Genomic DNA, 19,672 nt, shown 5'->3' with positions numbered 1-19,672 from the left:
CAAAAAATTATAATTACTACTTAATATTCCAAAATGTACTTTCACACATTGGAATATGAAAGTTCCTAAGGAGATGATTCACTTTGACTTCCTCTTATGAAAGAGTGTCAAGGAATATCTTTAGAGATTCTATTCTTTTGCTGATATGAAGCAGAGATAAGATAAATGTAAGCAAATGACAAACTAAGATAGGGAGATGAACAAAAGTGATGATATAAACTGAGATAATAGAAACATGCAGATCTAAAACTGAGTTATAAACTACATAATAGGAAATGGCACTCATATGTACACCTATCACTAGAAACTGAGTCGTATTGAGACAAACTAGGGCATTGGGCACTGTGGTCCTCCTAATTGTATTAAGTTGAACTTTTGGAATCTGCAAACTGAGGTTTTGAGATGTAAAACTGACACAAAATGCCCAAAAATGTAGAGGACCAAGGTGTTGGTGTTAGTTAGATGAGAGTGGGGGGGTGAATCAGATAAACTCACAATTCAAAATATTCATCAGATTCAACCTCGGTAGAACTTACTTGATATGCAACTATGACTCTAAATCATTCAAACTCATAAACTGATAAACTTGAAACATCAAAACACATTTAACACCAGATTTAATGTGGAAACCCAAATAGGGAAAAACCACTATGGGATTTCGGACCCACTAAGAAAATATACTCTTCTAGAGTATGCTTAGTTAAAAGCCAATCTTGTTAAACATTACATAACACATTGCTAGATGTGACCCGATCAAGGGATTTCCCTCAAATCTATCAGAATCTTGCACTTTCTTAGAAGTGACCTTGTCAAAGGATTTCAAACACTCAATTAGAATGTTACCTTGCTAGAGGATTTACAAATAAGACTATTAGGTCCACTCGTTTAAGAGATTTCTTGTCACTTACAAAAATAAATAACAGTAATAAAATACATCTGCAACTTCACATGTTAAATGTTAAAGAAGACTCTATGTGCTCAAAATAATCCTTTCAAAAGACTTATCTTCCTCCTTGCTGGGCTTCTCAATCTATTCTTCAATCAGATCTCCAATCTTCTGTACTCGGTAATCACCTCTGCAGTATCGCTGCTCTTCTATTTGTCCGCATTCTTTGTTCATCAACTTTTCCTTATTTATAAGCAATTCCTAACCGCTTAATCTCCTTAATCACATTTCCCATGATTAATCTTAGCCATCAAATCTTTAAACTTGACTAGGTTCATTGAATCCTTCGAACTAAAGAACGTTTTATCTTGCCTTGAAACTTGTATCCCTTCCTTGGTACTTGTGCTCGGTTATGACCATTTAATATTTGCTATAGATCTAACCCTTGAATTTTCATTGCCATTGATCCTTAACAAACTTCTTGCATGACATTTCAATCTTCTATAAATCTCCAGCTCATTGGCATCCTTCATTAAATAATGTATTTATTCATCCAATGCATTCTATTACTGGTCGGTTGATACTCGGTAAATACTAAACTTTACTCGATAGATATTATGTATTTGACTTGGTTACTATCTCGGTAGCTTTGCTTGCTAGCGACACTTGGTAACTTCTTTCTTCTTTAATTGACACTGATAACCCTGGTGTTTACCGACTAGCTCCTTGCTCGGTAAAATAGAATAGTAGCAAACCTTTACTCATTCTATTACATGAAATCTTTTCTCCTTCTTATTCAGTCTTCGAATACACATATATAGGATATCAAAATAATCAAAATAACATAATCTCATCACTATCTAACTCGGTAATAGTTGCCCATTGAATAACTTATTACTCCCCTTCATTTTCACATTCTTTCTGTGTCACTTACGAACATCTTTATACTCATCAAAACATACTCTTTAAGATATGGCAACATCATATTGAATCAGAAAATCAATTGCTTGACATCAATGAAAAAATGATATTATTAAGACAGTAATCATCCTTTATCAATTATATCATCAATCTCCAACAACCTTCTCAATATCATCATACCAACAAACTTATTATAATGCCAATAATCACCCCCTTTGGCAATGATGGCAATACCAACTTGATTTATTCCAATTGATTCAAACTACTGTTATTCTTCTCTTGTTATCCTTGAGCTATAAACTTCTCTTGTAATCTTCTCCCCCTGTCATTAGTCTTCTCCCCCTTTGACAACAATGCCAAAAGTAAAACTAGTTCATGATTACTTCCCCTATGAAGTAATTTCCTTCTTGTTAAAAAATATACAAATGTATCATCTTAGTCTCGGTCAAGGCATCTTGTCTTCGTTCATTATTTCCTGCACAACTTTAGGCAACCTCCTAAAGTGTGTAAATCAGCATCAACTCACAAATAGTATTCTGTAGAGTCATAGAATTGATGCTTTCACCGAACTCTGTCAGTGAGTACTAGGTAGGGGTAGGACCCCTAACTTACTTCTGAGATACTCAAAAGTGTCCCTTGGCAGTGGCTTTGTGAAGATGTCTACTATTTGTTTCCTTTTGCTAACATATTCCGGCACAACTTTCTTTTCTTGAACTTCTTCTCTTAGATAATGATACTTTATAGAAATATGCTTTGTCTTAGAGTGCATTACCAGATTCTTTAAAATGTTAATAGCACTTGTATTATCACAAAATATAGTTACTGGCTCGGTAACTGTCTCATTCATACCTTCCAACAATTGTTTGATCCATGCTATATTGGTACAATTCAATGCTGCAGTGACATATTCAGCTTCAGTTGTTGACTGTGAAATGCATCCTTGTTTCTTGCTAAGTCAACTCACTAGTATTTCTCCCAAAAGAAAGCTCCACCGCTTATGCTTTTCCTGTCATCAATATTTCCTACCCAATCAGCATCAGTATAGACTTTTAAGTCAAAATCATTCCTCTTTTTATATAGTAAACCATAATCTTCAGTGCCTCTTAAGTATCTGAAAATTCTCTTGATTGATGTCATATGGGTTTCTTTGGGATCTACAGAAAATCTTGTAGCTATACCTACTGCATGTGCTATATCAGGCCTATTGTGAACTACATATTGCAACTTTCCAATCATAGATCGGTAAAGTGTCTCATCAACAGATGCAGATTCATCATTCTTTGATAGTTTAAAATTAGTATTCATAGGAGTACTTATAGGTTTAGAATCCTCCATTCCAAATTTCTTCAAGATTTCCTTTATATACTTGGATTGAGTAATGAAAATCTCATTTTTCATTGGCACTATCTCTAAACCTATAAAATACTTTATTTCACTGATTAATGACATCTCAAATTCTTTGCACATTTCATTTCCAAAGTTATTGCATAAAGAATCATTTCCACAAAAAATAATATCATCAACAAATATGGCTGAAATCAGTATTCCATTATCCTCATCATTCTTCAAATACATGTTGTTGTTTTTACTAGTCCTCATAAATCTAATCTTTATTAAGTAAGAGTGTAACCTTTCATACCATTCTCTAGGTGCTTTCTTTAGGCCATATAAAGCTTTGTTCAACTTACATACTTGATCTTTATTCTTCTCTTCAATAAATCCTTCAAGCTGTTCAATATAGACTTCTTCTTCTAGTATGCCATTCAAAAATGCAGATTTAACATCCATTTGATATACCTTGAAATTTTTGTAAGCAACATATGCCAACAATGTTCTCACTCCCTCAAGTCTTGCCATAGGTGCAAAAGTCTCACCATAGTCTATTCCTTCTTCTTGAGCATAACCTTTGCAAACTAGCCTTGCTTTATTCTGAATGACCTCACCTTTTTCATTTAGCTTATTTATGAAAATCCACTTTTTACTAATTACATTTTTCTCTTTTGGTCTTGGGACTAGTGTCCATGTTTCATTTTTCTTGATTTGTTCAATCTCTTCTATCATAGCATTCACCTAATCTTCATTTCTTAATGCCTCTTCTACAATCCTCACTTCAAACTCAGATATCAGACATGTGTTTTGTCTCAGTTTGTTCCTTGTCATCACTGAATCATCCTTATCTCCTATAATCTAACTTGATGCATGATTTCTTCTAACATATTTTGCTAATATAGGCTTAGTAGGCTCTATATGATCTTCTTCATCGCTCAGTAACTAAGTATTTTCTTCATCGTCTTTTTTGGTTAGACTTCTCGGTTGTACACATACAAACTCTTCATAATCTTCTGGTTCTTTGGAGTTTCCTTCATCATTCCTTTCTGCAAGTTCATCAATTTTCACATTTGCACTTTCCACTATTTTGTTAGATGATTTGATCAGACATTTAAATGCTTTAATCCTAAAGGAATAACCAAGAAATGTTCCTTCCTCGCTTTTCTAATCAAATTTTCCATTTCTATCATCTTTGTGAATATAACATCTACTTCCAAATATTTTAAAATAACTTACATTTGGTTTCTTGTCATACTAGATTTCATATGATGTCTTCATAGTTCCTTTCTTCAGATGTACTCGGTTCAGGGTGTAAACTGCAGTGCTTATTGCTTCTCTCCACAATATTTGAGGTACTCTCTTTTCTATCATCAAGGTTATGGCACAATCTACAATTGATCTATTTCTTCTTTCAGCTATCCCATTTTGTTGTGGTGTTCTCAGTGCAGATACTTGTCTCTTTATACCATGATCATTGGAGAATAAGTTAAATTCATCTAAAATGAACTCTCCTCCTCTATCAGATCTTAGACATTTCAACTGTCTTCCTATTTAATTTTCAACTCTTGCCTTATACCATTTGAACATTTGAAAGGCTTCTGATTTCTCTTTTAAAAACATAACTGACATCATCCTTGAGTAATCATCCACAAATAATATGAAGTATTTATCACCATAATAACTTTGAACTTTCATAGGACCACAAAGATCAATGTGTACAAGATCTAAAATTTCTTTAGAAGTGTAAGACTTACTTGTAAAGCTTTATTTTGTCATCTTACCCATCTGGCATCCTTGGCATATTGCATTCTCAGGTTTTTCCAAGCTCAGTAGGCCTCTTACTCGATGCTTCTTACTTATTTTGATCAGGTTATCAAAATTTACATGACAAAACCTTTTATGCCATAACCGGGTATCTTCTATTTTTGCATACAAACAATTGTTTCAAGTTGAGTCAAGATGAATTGTATTACCTCTTGTTTGAGTCCCGGTAGCAGCCAACTTTCCATGTTTGTCATGCATTTTGACAACTCCTTTCTGAAATTCTATTTGGTATCCTGTATTGTTTAGTTGTGCTACAATCAACAAATTGTCTTTCAGACCTTCAACCCAATATACATCATCACATTTAACATTGTCAAGAAGTATGATAGATCCTTTACCTTTCATAGGACATGGTGCATCATTACACAATCTTACATAACCTCCATCATAATCTTTTAATTTAACAAACTTGTGTTTATCACCTGTCATGTGATGTGAGCATCCACTATCTATGATCCAAGAATCATTATTCTTTATGTGTGATATTAAGGCTTTTTCTTCATACCTTTCTTCATTTGATCCATCTTTGATAGCCACATATACAACTTCCTCTATCTCAGTCCCATCAGATTTTACATCATTGGATTCCTCATCAGCTACTAGGCATGTCTTTTTTCTATCTCTCCTTCTGAAGTCTTGGTGCCCTTTGTATTGGTTGTCTTTCTGTTTGTCATCTCGGTATTCTCTCTTTTCACTAGATTCTTTGTCACGACAGCTTGAAGCCATCTGTCCAATTTTGTCATAGTTAAAACATTTCAAAGGTAACTTTCCTTTATACTTACCTTTGCCTCTCGGTAACCTTCTGGCCAATAATGCTTCAAACTCTTCTTGCTTTCTAATTTCGTCATATAGTTTGTGTACTTCTTCCATGTTTTTGCGAAATCTCTCACTTGCTCCACTATGATTTCCTTCAGCATACTTATACATTCTATCATTGTAATCATTAGATTCATCAAGATGAAAAGAACTGAATGCAGATTCAACTTTGTTAACTAAAGACCCACTATTATCAAAATTACTCAACTCAAGCATGTAGCTTACTGATAGTATCATCCAAAGAGACTGGCATGTTTGGTAAAAGCCTTGATTCATTAATTGCAGGGACTCGAATGGCATAAGCAGGTAGAAGGGTTCCCATCAACTGAATTGTTACATCCTTTTCTTCAATAGTTCCTCTTCCTCCTTTGATTTGATTGATAGTTTCCTATTACCTTGTACTGTATTGGATTATGTTCTCACCTTCATTCATTCTCATGGTTTCAAGTTGTCCTCTTAGACTGTCTACTTTTGCTCTTTGAACATGTTCATCACCACCGTACACAGATATAAGCTTATTCCACATAGCTTTGGCATCATTACAACCTTCTAGATCATTAAACTCTGAGTCGGTCAATGCTGATGTTATTTCAATCATTTCTTGAATATGTTCTTTCTTTGCCTTTATTTCCTCCATTGTCATAGGGTAGGTGCTAGGTGCAGTGTAATCATTCTCTAGATAATATGTTGCATATTCTCCAATTCCTGATAAGTGCAACTTCATCCTTTTCTGCCATCTGGTGAAACTTGACTTGTTCAACTTTGGTGCATCCCCTTTATACATCTTCGGATCTTGCCTCAAGTTCCTTTAAAATTTTCTTTCGGGGTTCTATCTTTGATACCTATTGTTAGTTAGATGAGAGGGAGGGGGGGTGAATCAGATAAACTCACAATTCAAAATATTCATCATATTCAACCTCGGTAGAACTTACTTGATATGCAACTATGACTGTAAATCATTCAAACTCATAAACTAATAAACTTGAAATATCAAAACACATTTAACACCAAATTTAATGTGGAAACCCAAATAGAGTAAAACCACTCTGGGATTTCGAACCCACTAAGAAAATATACTCTTCTAGAGTATGCTCAGTTAAAAGCCAATCCTGTTAAAGATTACATAACACAGTGCTAGATGTGACCCGGTCAAGGGATTTCCCTCAAATCTATCAGAATCTTGCACTTTGTTAGAAGTGACCTTGTCAAAGGATTTCAAACACTCAATTAGAATGTTACCTTGCTAGAGGATTTACAAATAAGACTCTTAGGTCCACTCGGTTAAGAGATTTCTTGTCACTTACAAAAATAAATAACAGTAATAAAATACATCTACAACTTCACATGTGAAATGTTAAAGAAGACTCTATGTGCTCAAAATAATCCTTTCAAAAGACTTATCTTCCTCCTTGCTGGGCTTCTCAATCTATTCTTCAATCAGATCTTCAATCTTCTGTACTCGGTAATCACCTCTATAGTATCACTGCTCTTCTATTTGCTCGCATTCTTTGTTCATCAACTTTTCCTTATTTATAAGCAATTCCTAACCGCTTAATCTCCTTAATCACATTTCCCATGATTAATCTTAGCCATCAGATCTTCAAACTTGACTAGGTTCATTGAATCCTTCGAACTGAAAAACATTTTATCTTGCCTTGCAACTTGTAACCCTTCCTTCGTACTTGTGCTCATTTATGACCGTTTAATCTCTGCTATAGATCTAACTCTTGAATTTTCATTGCTGTTGATCCTTAACAAACTTCTTGCGTGACATTCTAATCTTCTATAAATCTCTAGCTCATTGGCATCCTTCATTAAATAATGTATTTATTCATCCAATGCATTCTATTACTGCTCGGTTGGTACTCGGTAAATACTGAACTTTACCCGGTAGACATTCTATATTCTACTTGGTTACTATCTCAGTAGCTTTGCTTGCTAGCAACACTCAGTAACTTCTTTCTTCTTTTACCAACATTGATAACCTTTGTGTTTACCGACTAGCTCCTTGCTTGGTAAAATAGAATAGTATAAAACCTTTACTCATTCTATTACATGAAATCTTTTCTCCTTCTTATTCAGTTTTTGAAAACACATATATAGGATATCAAAACAATCAAAATAACATAATCTCATCACTGTCTAACTCGGTAATAGTTGCCCATTGAATAACTTATTAATCTCCTCCATTTTCACATTCTTTCTGTGTCACTTACTGACATCTTTATACTCATCGAAACATACTCTTTAAGATATGGCAACATCATACTGAATCAGAAAATCAATTGCTTGACATCAATGACAAAATAATATTATTGAGATAGTAATCATCCTTTATCAATTATATCATCAATCTCCAACAACCTTCTCAATATCATCATACCGAAAATTTTATTGTAATGCCAATTGCTGGGCGCCCCATTCTATAGTGCCCCTACCCTAGTCGGCTTTGTAAAAACCGGTTTGACCTTGGTTGACTTCCTATGTGGCATTCTTGGATGGTTGATTTACTATGATGTAATGCTATAGATTAGATAATATGATTATTGTGTGTACTTGTTAATGTGCTTTCACATCGATTCTTATGTAAGTTTAATTGTTTCCCTAATTCTTGTTTTTGATCTCGAGCTAACACCTTCATTAAATAAATATGTATATATATATATATATATATATATATATATATATGCTTATGCGACTCTTGGTTGCAAGAGATTTTAGGTACAGTACCGCTGTGGTGCGAGGTTCATCTTCATCAGGATTCACAGGGTTGAGTATACCTCTTTCATCCTTAGAATTTGGACTAGGTGGTCGTAAAACTCTCGTCTTGCCTTAACCATGATCAAGTGAGTGTCATGTGTGTCCATCGGTTTCCCTTTTCACTTGGGTTTGCATGTCGTGTGATTGGTTGGATTTCTTGGGTTGCATGCCTTACATGTGGTAAAATGGAGTATTTTATCCTAAGTATTTAATTCAATTTAATGTGTTCATTTACATATTAATAATTGAGAAATTAAAATAAATAGGTTTCTTTTATGTGATTAATCATTAATTAAAAAGATTGCTTTATGTATGTTTGTAGCAAGTTTAAGTATTTAATTTGATTTAATGTGTTCATTTAAACATTTGTAATTGAGGAATTAAAATATATAGGTTTCTTTTATGTGATTAATCATAAATTAAAAAGATCGCTTTATTTATGTTTGTAGTGAGTTTAATTTAATGGTTAATTTTAAATAACGAATTTAATTAGTTTATGCATTTTAAAAAGGAGAGATTTAAAGTTATTTGAAATAGATATAATTTAATCTATTTTGCATTTTAGAAAAGAAAGGTTAATTTTACTTATTTAAGAAAATCAATTTTTTTATTAGAAAAGCAAGTTTAATTTATATGTATATTTGATATAGTGTGAAAGATTGATTTTGGGAATTAATTTAATTAAAATAGTTTATCCTCGTCAATATTGTGAAATATAAATGTTAGCATGGTTAATATTGAGAAAATTAAAATTAAATGAGAGAGAAGCATTTTAATTTTAATTAGAAAAGTAAGTTAGATTATTTGAATAGTTGAAAAGAATGATTATTTTCTTTTTTTATTTTGAAAGTGCTTAAATTCGAAATTAGGGATTAGGTCAAATTTTTCATTTTCCATTTAACCTAGGTTGGAAAATATTTTTAGGGTTGTTGATTTTTTTGGGAAAATTTATTTTTAGATGGAGAAAATTGTGGATTTTTGGGAAGAAAGGATGGATTTTTAGCTGCAAGTTGGGCTCTTCAAAAAAAAATCTTGCCAAGAATCCTAAAGGAGGTAGGAATTATTGTTTACTTTTGTTATTTCATTGAAAAAAAAAAAAAAAACATGTGTCGGGTTCTTCCTCATGAAATTCCGGCTTTAAAAAATCATGAATGTTCTTACAATTTAAGTTCTAGTTTTGTGAATATTGGTTGTTTTGGGTCAAGAATGTTTAAATGGTTTCATGTTTGAGCAAATCGTGCCTATCTAAAAGTTATTGAGTATTTGGAAAATCATGAACTTGCTGGGAAATTTCCCCATTTTGTTGTGTTTGGTCATTCTGGAAACTATTTGAAGTCTTTGTTTTGAGACTATGAATATTAAATCAAACTAGGGTTTGTTCCTTTTTTTTGCAAATCTATTATTAAATGTATAATAAAATATCAAAAAAATTGAAAATTACAAATAAAATTTGAATGGCAGATTTTAGGGTTGCACGGCTGATGAGCCGAGGCTCAACCCGTGCCTCTACCCTCCACAGAGTCCTGCACCCACAGCATGGAGGCCGTGGGTCTGCATCCACCATGGTGGCCGCAGCCTTCATAGCTAGGGCACAACCTCCATTCCCATGGAGGGAGGTGGGCCCCTCAGTTAGTTTATTTTATTTTATTTTATTTTTATTTATTTATAAAAAAAAAAAATACAATTGCCTTTTACGATGTGGGTTATATAAAAAGTTTGTTTTTATACTTTATTAAAAGTTTAAAAAATAGCATTTTTATATCATTAATTATTAATTAGTATGTATGGTATTAATTGGTAATTAATATGCTTATATATATATATATATATATATATATATATATATATATATATATATATATATATATATATATATATACATATACATATACATATACATATACATATACATATACATATACATATTAATTAATACTTAATTTGTAAGGTTATTGTTATTATTAATTAGTATATATTTTATTAATGGTGGATTAATATATATGTTAATTAATACTTAATTGCTCTTTTTCCTATATGTATGCAAGGAGGTATCAATTTATTTGCGGAAATGATCATCGACTTTATTTCTTTTCAAATTTATATTTTGTTTTTTGGAAAGTCTATATGTGTGTTGCAAGAGATGATATTTGATTATCGTTTTTGATAAAAAATGGAAATGAAGTAGTACTTGAAAATGCATATTGTATTTTTAGTTGATAAATGTTTATTTAATTATATTCTTGTGATTGTTGTTTGGAAACTCATAATAACGTAATTATGTTATTGTATGATGTTAATGAAATATAGCAAGTTAGTAAACCATAAATGTCATGTTTTTAGACAAAGTAGATAGATAGAAAACAACTTGGATCTATTAGAAAACTGGATTGAATGTAACGTTTAAACAATATGGAAGTAGATGGTCATTTCCGATTTCTGCATTTGCAAGTTTAACTTATGTATTCGCTTTTGTTAAAGTAATGGCAAGACCCTGTTATGTTTGTTTAGACCCTATCGTCTGGCTGAATTATGGTTGGCCCTAGGTTGGTCAAGCTCCTAGTTACAGTACCATCAGACAATGGATCTTTGTATTATCTTTTAATGTACTCAGTTGGATCTGTTTCTATGTAGGGATCATTTAGGATTTCTTGACCGATGTGGTCATTTGTATATTGGTTATGTTCGCCTAAAAGGAAGGAATGTAAATGACATGAACCTTATGTAATCTCAACTTATTTAAATGATCAGAGGGGTCTTACAGTTGAGTAGACTCGAAGATGTAGCCCACTAGGGGTGAACTCCGATACCGTCTTGGTGTTATGTGATTCTTTTGTTCTTATGTTTCATGGTTAGTGTTAGCATGTATGGATGGCATTTTGATAGAATGTATAAGTGGGTTAGATGAGAATTATCGTAATGCATGTATGTAGTCGTCTTTTAAATGTAATAAATGGATCATAAAGGAATGTACTCTATTAATGTTAATGAAAATAACTATGTATGAAAAGACCTCATAGTTATGATGATGTTAATAGAGCATTTTGGAACAAGATGCATGGTATGAGTTTAATGCAAAATTGAATGTAATGAATGGATAACAAATATAATGGATGGACTCATTTGGTTATTTACATTTTAACCTTAATAAATGAACTTCATCTTCTTAGCAATATTTTAACTACAATGGATGTACTCATTTGGCTATTTACCTTTTAACCTTAATAAATGAACTTCATCTTATTAGCTATATTTCAATTGTAATGGATGAACTCATTTGGTTATTTACATTTTAACCTTAACTAACGAACTTCATCTTCTTAGCAATTACTTTAACTATAATGGGTGAACTCATTGGTTATTTACATTTCAATCTAAATAAATGAACTTCACCTTATTAACTATATTTTACTATAATGGATGAACTCATTTGGTTATGTACATTTTAACCTTAATAAACAAACTTCATTATATTAGCTATATTGTAACTAAAATGGATAGACTCATCAAGTTAACCATATTTTAACCTTAATGGATGAATTTACACGTGATCTATGTTTTAACTTCTATGGGTAAAATTTCCTCATGTTAGCCTCATCTTCAACCATAATAGATGAGCGCTTCCTAATTTCTATAACGTTAACTCACTGAACAAATTATATCCATGTTTCAAGTAATAACATTTAATTAAGATATCCTGCTTAATTGGATCAAATGTCGCGAATTGAGTTAGGTGTTAAGTTACATAATCACATTGGGAAACTCCTTAGGTTCGTTTAGTCTTTCGTTGTGTTATCTAAGCATTAGATAACTCCATTGTATCTTAATGTTGTGTCTTATTATAATTATAAAAAAAAATATTTGCACTCCATTTGAGTGTTTTAGCTTTAACCCTTCGGAGTTTCCTGGCGGGGCATTAGACATTCCTAGGAGTCTGAGACATGGTTCTGGATCTAGATCTATACCTACAAGTTTTGTCTTTCCTGAAGTTTGTTTCTCCCTCGGATCTCTGTACCTGCACCTACAACTTGAAAAATAGTGTTTAGGTGGCTATATGGGGTTTTGCCTTAGTCAAACCCCTTGTTTTGGTGATTTGCACTTCCACAAATAGCCAATAAAATATTTAAATGTGTGTTTATCCAATAATCTCATGTGTTTACAAAATCTTAATGAGGTAGAGTGCAAAATTAGAGTTCTACCCTATCTTGATTACAAACCCTGAATGATCATAATGTAAATGAGAATGATCCAAATCACAGATGAATTAATGGAGTGAAAGCAATAATGTAGAAGTGAAAATAATTATTGTGAAACTCATATAAAGATATGAAAATAACATGAAACCATATCAAACCCTAAGGGAGAGGTACAAGCCAATCAATAGTTGGTGATCTCCTATTATTCCTCAATATCTTCAAATCTTCAATTGATGATGAAAATGTTTGATGAAGAATTGATAAAATTCTTGATTTCCTAATTGAAGACTTCATTTAAACCTGCACTTGCACTTCATAAGTGGCTCATTCATTTGCTAGAGTTGTTAGATCCTTCAAATGAGGAAAGGAAGGATATATGTATGAAAGCCTAACTTTGTTTTTGATCATAGGATAACCTAAAATTTATACATTTTCACACAAAGATGGATTTAAAATTATAATACCACCAAAACATGATCCCTAAATTCGGGGAGAAAAATTCAGGACCACGATGAATCATCTTGGTCTGACCAAATTTTTTCGACACAAAGTATCATGATTATAAGGCGATCCAGAACTTGATCTGACAATTCAAGGTGTTTAGATATGGAAAATTTGGCCTTGAAGGTTGAAATAGGACCTATTTAGGGTTTTCATGAATTAATTAATTAAAAAGTATAAAATAAAAAGGATCAGACTTAGGATTAAGAGCCCAATTTTATGATGTGTGTGGTGATAAGAGAGGACTTTAGATTAAATTAAATTGATTAATTAAATGCTTAAAGGGAATTTAAAAATTCAAAATGCAACACACTAAGGCGAGTGCTAACCTAAGCGTGAAATTGTACCACCAAATTAAGGGTGTACAATTTATGACGCTACCAAAATTCATTTATTAATTTAAAAATAAAGAATATTTAATCATATGACCACGAAAGAAAAAATTTCTTAGTTTATCCATAAGTTCTTGATTTACTATTTCAAACAACAAGACTTACTATTTATACTAATTCCTAGTTTTAGAAAAGAATTAAAAAAAGGTCATGACAAATCCTCCCTTCCGAAAAAAAATTTCCTCAAGAAATTAGAACCATTTTCCAATTTTCTATTGCCAAAATATCCAATTATGTTGAACTTAAAAATAAATTGCAATCATCTACCTACATGTTGTTTCATATTCTCTCTAATCATCTTGAAGATTCTTCAATGAGTACTTTGTTCTCTAATATTTTGAGGATGATGTTTAATGTGTAACCTATTTCTCTATAATACCAGAAGTTCTATAGAATTCTTTTCATATTTTAAAATCAATAACCTCCTCTTAACAACCCCTTCCTAGAACATAGTATTTGCATTATAGCCAAGATTACTAGACCATGAGGCCATTCAATCTTTGTTAAAGATATCAATCTAATTTATGCAACCTTCATAATGATTATATTAGAAAATGCATCTTGTAGAATGCAATTCTTCTATGTGGGTGAATCAATAGAATCAATTAAAACTTTGGTCATGATCTAAATTAAAATGGTAAAATGAAAAGAGAGTAAATTAGCTAGAGAAACTTCAACACCTGATATACAAGAAAAATCCTAGAATGGAAAAAAAACCATAGTGAGAAATGTTGCTAGGATATTTTGTCTTAATATAGCCTCAAGAATAAAATTATGTATAATGATTTAAGGGCACCAACTCTAAGGAATAACAAAATACCTTTATTGAAAGCACCAACTACAATGGAAGCACCAAGTTGTTAGATTGAGTACCAACCAATATTTTTGAATTACAAGTTTCATTGACAAAACATCTTACTTCAAAAATAATGTTATTTGTAGAAGTATTTAATACATCACAAAACATTTCAAAATAAAATTTTGATTATAATGAATCTCTTTTTGTTCAATATTTTCTAAACTTCTCACAACTTCATTCTTATATTCTCTTCATTATTTTGGCAATCTTTTAAGTACACAATGTATGTTTAGCCTCTTTTGCACTTTGTACCAGAAAATTTCCACACAGTCTTAGTAAAATATGTTGTTTCAATCTTCACATGATGAAATCCATTAACCACTCGAGTTTCTCCCAATGGCAACATACTTTTCTATATAAAGGAAATTATAAATACATTTTGAGTGCAAATAAATGATATGTCTCTACTATTTACCAATGATAAATGCTCAATGCATCTTATTCTTAATTTTAGCAATCTACACATAATTCTCACACTTTCTATAGATCCTCACACTTAATCCTCACACTTAATCTACACATAATCCTCAGACTTTCTATAGATTTCTTTGTACAAGATGTAATTAATGAGTTCTCTGACATAACATGTTTGCTACAATAAATATTTCCTATCAAAATAACTAACATACATATCAATATGATGTAAAACATGTTCATAAACATTATTTCAATCTCTACGATGTATTCATAGGCATCTCTAATATCATGGTACATGATGACACAATCTGAAACTCAAATGCATAACACACAAATTCCAGTCATCTGAAAATTGGTCAATACAAAGTATTTTAAATATCAAAGGTTTTTGTTTTTCCTTTATTGTCAATTCAACCTACATATATCATATTAGGATTTTTGTAGATTTCATGCAATATATTGGATTCTCTAATTCACCTTGACATCATTGATAAATTGGCTAGCAATCTCCTCCTTTTGCATTGATGAAACAAATCCAACTTGAGCATCAATGAACAACAATCTAAGAATTTGCAAAAATAAAATCTAAAACACATGAAATAACGCTGCAAAAAACAACATTTACAATGTATTTGAAATAAATCATCATAAATTTCTCCCCTTTGACATCAATTACAAAGGGGCAGGGACATCAAATAAAACAATAAAATGCTCCCCTTGAGTAGATGCTTTCCTTTAAAAAAGAATCAAAGAGAAGAAGAAACCAAAACCTTGAGCTTATGTATATGTCAGAGCCAACTTTCATCAACTTGCCCTAACAAACAACAAATTTTACCTTTTACCTTTTTCAGATCATAAACATTTCTATCTATTCTTTTCCCTTCAGCAATCAACCTTCCTAAATTAATTTCTCTAAGTTTACACCCTTGAACATTAAAAGTTACCATGTATCCTTTGTCACATATCACCAATCATGTGATTAGAGAAACCACTTTTTATTATCCAATGGTTATGCCTTTTTCATGCAAAGAAGATCCTTTGTCACACATCACCAATCATGTGATTAGAGAAACCACTTTTTATTATCCAAAGGTTATGCCTTTTGCATGCAAAGAAGTCTAAACAACCATAAAAATTTCCTTCTTTCTTTTTCCACACTTTTCTACTTCTTTCTTAAAACTTTCAAGATGAATCAAAAATATTATCCCATTTTTTCTTTGTTCTTAAAAAATTATGTTACACTCTTGCAATTTGACCAACATTTTGACACTTATAACAAATTACATTGAAATCCTTTAAATAGTCAAAAGAATTTCTACTAACAAAGCTAGTTTTCCTACTTGACATAGCCCTACAATTGGCTACTCTATGATCAAAATAATTGCAAAAGATACAATAACCATAAAAATAGGGATAAAACATGTTTCTTGAAATAGGAAGAAACTTTTGTGAATACATTCTCTATCTTTGGAATTTAACAAAAGCATCATTATTAATATTCTTGTTGAAAGTATTACTTGTTGCAGAGCTTTTACCTTTGTCAAAACCGAAACTAGATTTGTTTTTATCTACCCTTTAATAGAATAACATTTCATTCAACATATTAAAACACTTCACAAATTTTAATCTTCTTTCAGACACACTTTTGTAGTACTGAAGGTCATTTTGCAAAGCCACTACATATGTTTCTAATATCAAACATCCTTCAAATGTCAACAAAAAAATTAGAATTTATTTTCTATTTTCTTGGCCTCTTAAGCTTTAGCTTTTAGAGTGATAACCATTTGATTACATTCTTAAATATCTTTCTTCAATGCTTCATTTTCTTTCAATGCATAGGTCATAAGTTTGTTGTTCTCCTTCATCCTCATTTGAAACATCACTACTTTGATCCTCAACAATTGATCCAACGGCCATGAACAAACTTTCACATTCTTCAACATCTGATACACTCTCATTATTGTCTTATGAATTAATGATGTCTTTTTCTCTGATATACAAACATTTCTTTTTCTTTGAAAAAAATAATTTTTGTTTTTTTTCTTAAAGTCTTCTTTGTAATCTTTGCCATTTTTTTCATAAGGAAACATGAAGAAAAGTCTCTAATCTTCCCACAATTGAATTGTTTAAAAGGAATTTTTCCTTTATAATTGTCAAAAACCCTTTTATATTTTCTAATGATATTTGCAACTTCTTCATCGGTATCATAATTTGATTTAGAACTTGTCTTATGTGCTTTCCTTGTAGCCTTTAATGGAGCTTCTCTTTTTAATGTATCTTCTCCAACTGTTCTCATCTCAACATGAAGGTAGAAAATAATTCCATGACATGTTCTACCACGATAGATAAATTATTGACATGATTAGTAGTTTCCTCCTTGAAAGAATACCAAGACAATCTTTCACTACAAGTCAAATAGTGACTTGGATCTATAGCTAGAAAAACAATGTTATTGAGCAATTTATACTTCAAATTTATAATGAATTGGGTGATGTTATGAATTTATTTTTTGTTTCTATTAGAACTACTACAACATCCAATACAATCAGAACCAAATCCAATACATATTTTCAAAAAATACCTTTCTTTCACCTTAACATTGCTAATATACATAATATGAAAATATAGTAATCTTTTCAACTTGTGGGAATTCATTTTCAGCCATGTGGATTGGTCTAGTGGAAGTAAAATATAGTAGAAAAATGATCTTACAATAGAAACGTTATTTGCATGGCACTCCGAGTAACCAAAATAAAACTCCTTCAGAAGATAATCATTCATTCAGACATACCAAACATTATTCACATTTCCATTTAGAATGTTAGTGGAAAATGCATCATCAACAAAATTGGCCATGTTGGAATTGCCATTGTCCTCTATGGATGGAAATAATACACCAAGAAGTAAACATATTGAAAATGTGATCTATTACCTTCACTTGTAATGCATGTTTATGTGTTTCATTAAACCCAATTCAGATTCTCCATTTAATAAAATCTACCACCCAAACATATATAACATGAACCATAGGAAATCTAAATTCTTTCAAAACACAATTTATGTTTAATCCCTAACATATCTTATGAATACATTCTTTAAAATTTATAATTTAATGAACTCAAATTCCTTGGTTTCTCATATTTGCATTGAAATCCATTCTATTCATTTTCGTGAAATTTCACACTCCATTTGGAGAAAAATCACAATAAATATATGGAGTGTTTAGCACATAAATCACAATAAATATATGCACATGACATGAGATGATTTGTTTTTCAATCCCTTCTAAACCTTCTTGTCTTGCATCTTTATGTATACCTTGAGCATCAATAACTTGGCTCAAGCATGACAATATATCTTCAAATAAATTAGATGCACATTAGCTTCCAGTTTAATGATATTTTGGAATATTTTATCCAACATACTACTAGAAAGCATTTTATGTGAATTTTAAAGGAATGGGATAAAACAAAGTGAATTATATGTTTCTCAGCTGAACTTGAGATTGCTCCATTACCATATTCAAATATGAAGTGACATCCTATGAATTTTTGTATTTTATTCTTAACTTGTAACCATTGAACCATATGGTTCTTCGCATCATTCTTCTGATTGATCAAAGTGGGAGATGACCCAAACCCTTAAAATAATAGGGGAATTCACAATTAGTGAGGTCACCAACACCAAAAAAGAGGAACCTCCTTTTTATAGAGAGGCTTTTGACTGGAGCACCCAACTAGAGCACCAAATAAGAGAAGACCCTTTTTTAAAAGAGAGGCATTGACCGAAGCCTCAATATTGTGGGAACAAGGGTTTTGAACTAACAAATATCCACATAATCACAATAGAGGGGTTATGGAAGGAACCCCATACCATTAACCAAACAAAAACCCGGAAATAAACTACCCAAGGATATATAAAACTAATAGTTAGTTTTGAAAGGATTCCCATAACCTTTTGCATGAAGGACCACCTTGAACAAAGACATTCCCAGCCAAGGAAGGAGACCACAAAGATCTCAACAAAACACATGGTTTTGGCAGGCACTCAGAAACGATGATCTAGGAAAATAACCAGCTAATAACAATAGCTGAAATAAACGAAAGGGAAAATAACCAGCTAAATGTAGTAGCTAAAAAAGAAATATCCACCTCCATAGGAACTTCCACATGAAGTCAAAAATAACTGGCAAAGCAAGCAAAAAGGAAGAAAAGCCCTCTTTCGTTAATCTCTCGTACGGTAAACAGTCCTTAACATCATCCAAATCCAAACCGCTCTCAGTAGTGAACTAACTCTTGAAGAAAATCCATTTTCCATAGGGAAAACCACATCAACCCACATACTCTTGACATCCAAAGTATGCATCAAGGTCAAAACCCACCATCTTAGGAGAGAAAAAACCAGAGAAAACTCCCTCAACCACGCAATACCCAAAACTCCAAAAACCTCAACCAAACCCCAACTAGACAATTTCCACCTCAAAAGGAAACACACAAGGGAGAGTTGGTGAAAGTACATACAGCGAGGATGCCACAATGTCCAAAATAGAGCAGAGAAATGTCTCGAGCTGAAAAGACGCAACCAAAAACCCTTTGTCACAGGAAGAACCCTCCACACTCCTACACTAGAAAAAGAACCCATCACTAGCACCCAAATGGAGAGGAGGGACATCCAACATAGAACAATCACTTAAAGAGGTCTATAACACGGCCCAAAGCACAACTAGAAATCCCGAAACGTAGAATAGGTAGTAGATATTAACAACATAAGCACC

Source organism: Cryptomeria japonica, chromosome 7 (assembly GCF_030272615.1).
Source record: "Cryptomeria japonica chromosome 7, Sugi_1.0, whole genome shotgun sequence".
NCBI lineage: Eukaryota > Viridiplantae > Streptophyta > Pinopsida > Cupressales > Cupressaceae > Cryptomeria > Cryptomeria japonica.
The sequence above is the reverse complement of the archived record's forward strand: the minus strand, read 5'-3'. Positions refer to the sequence as shown.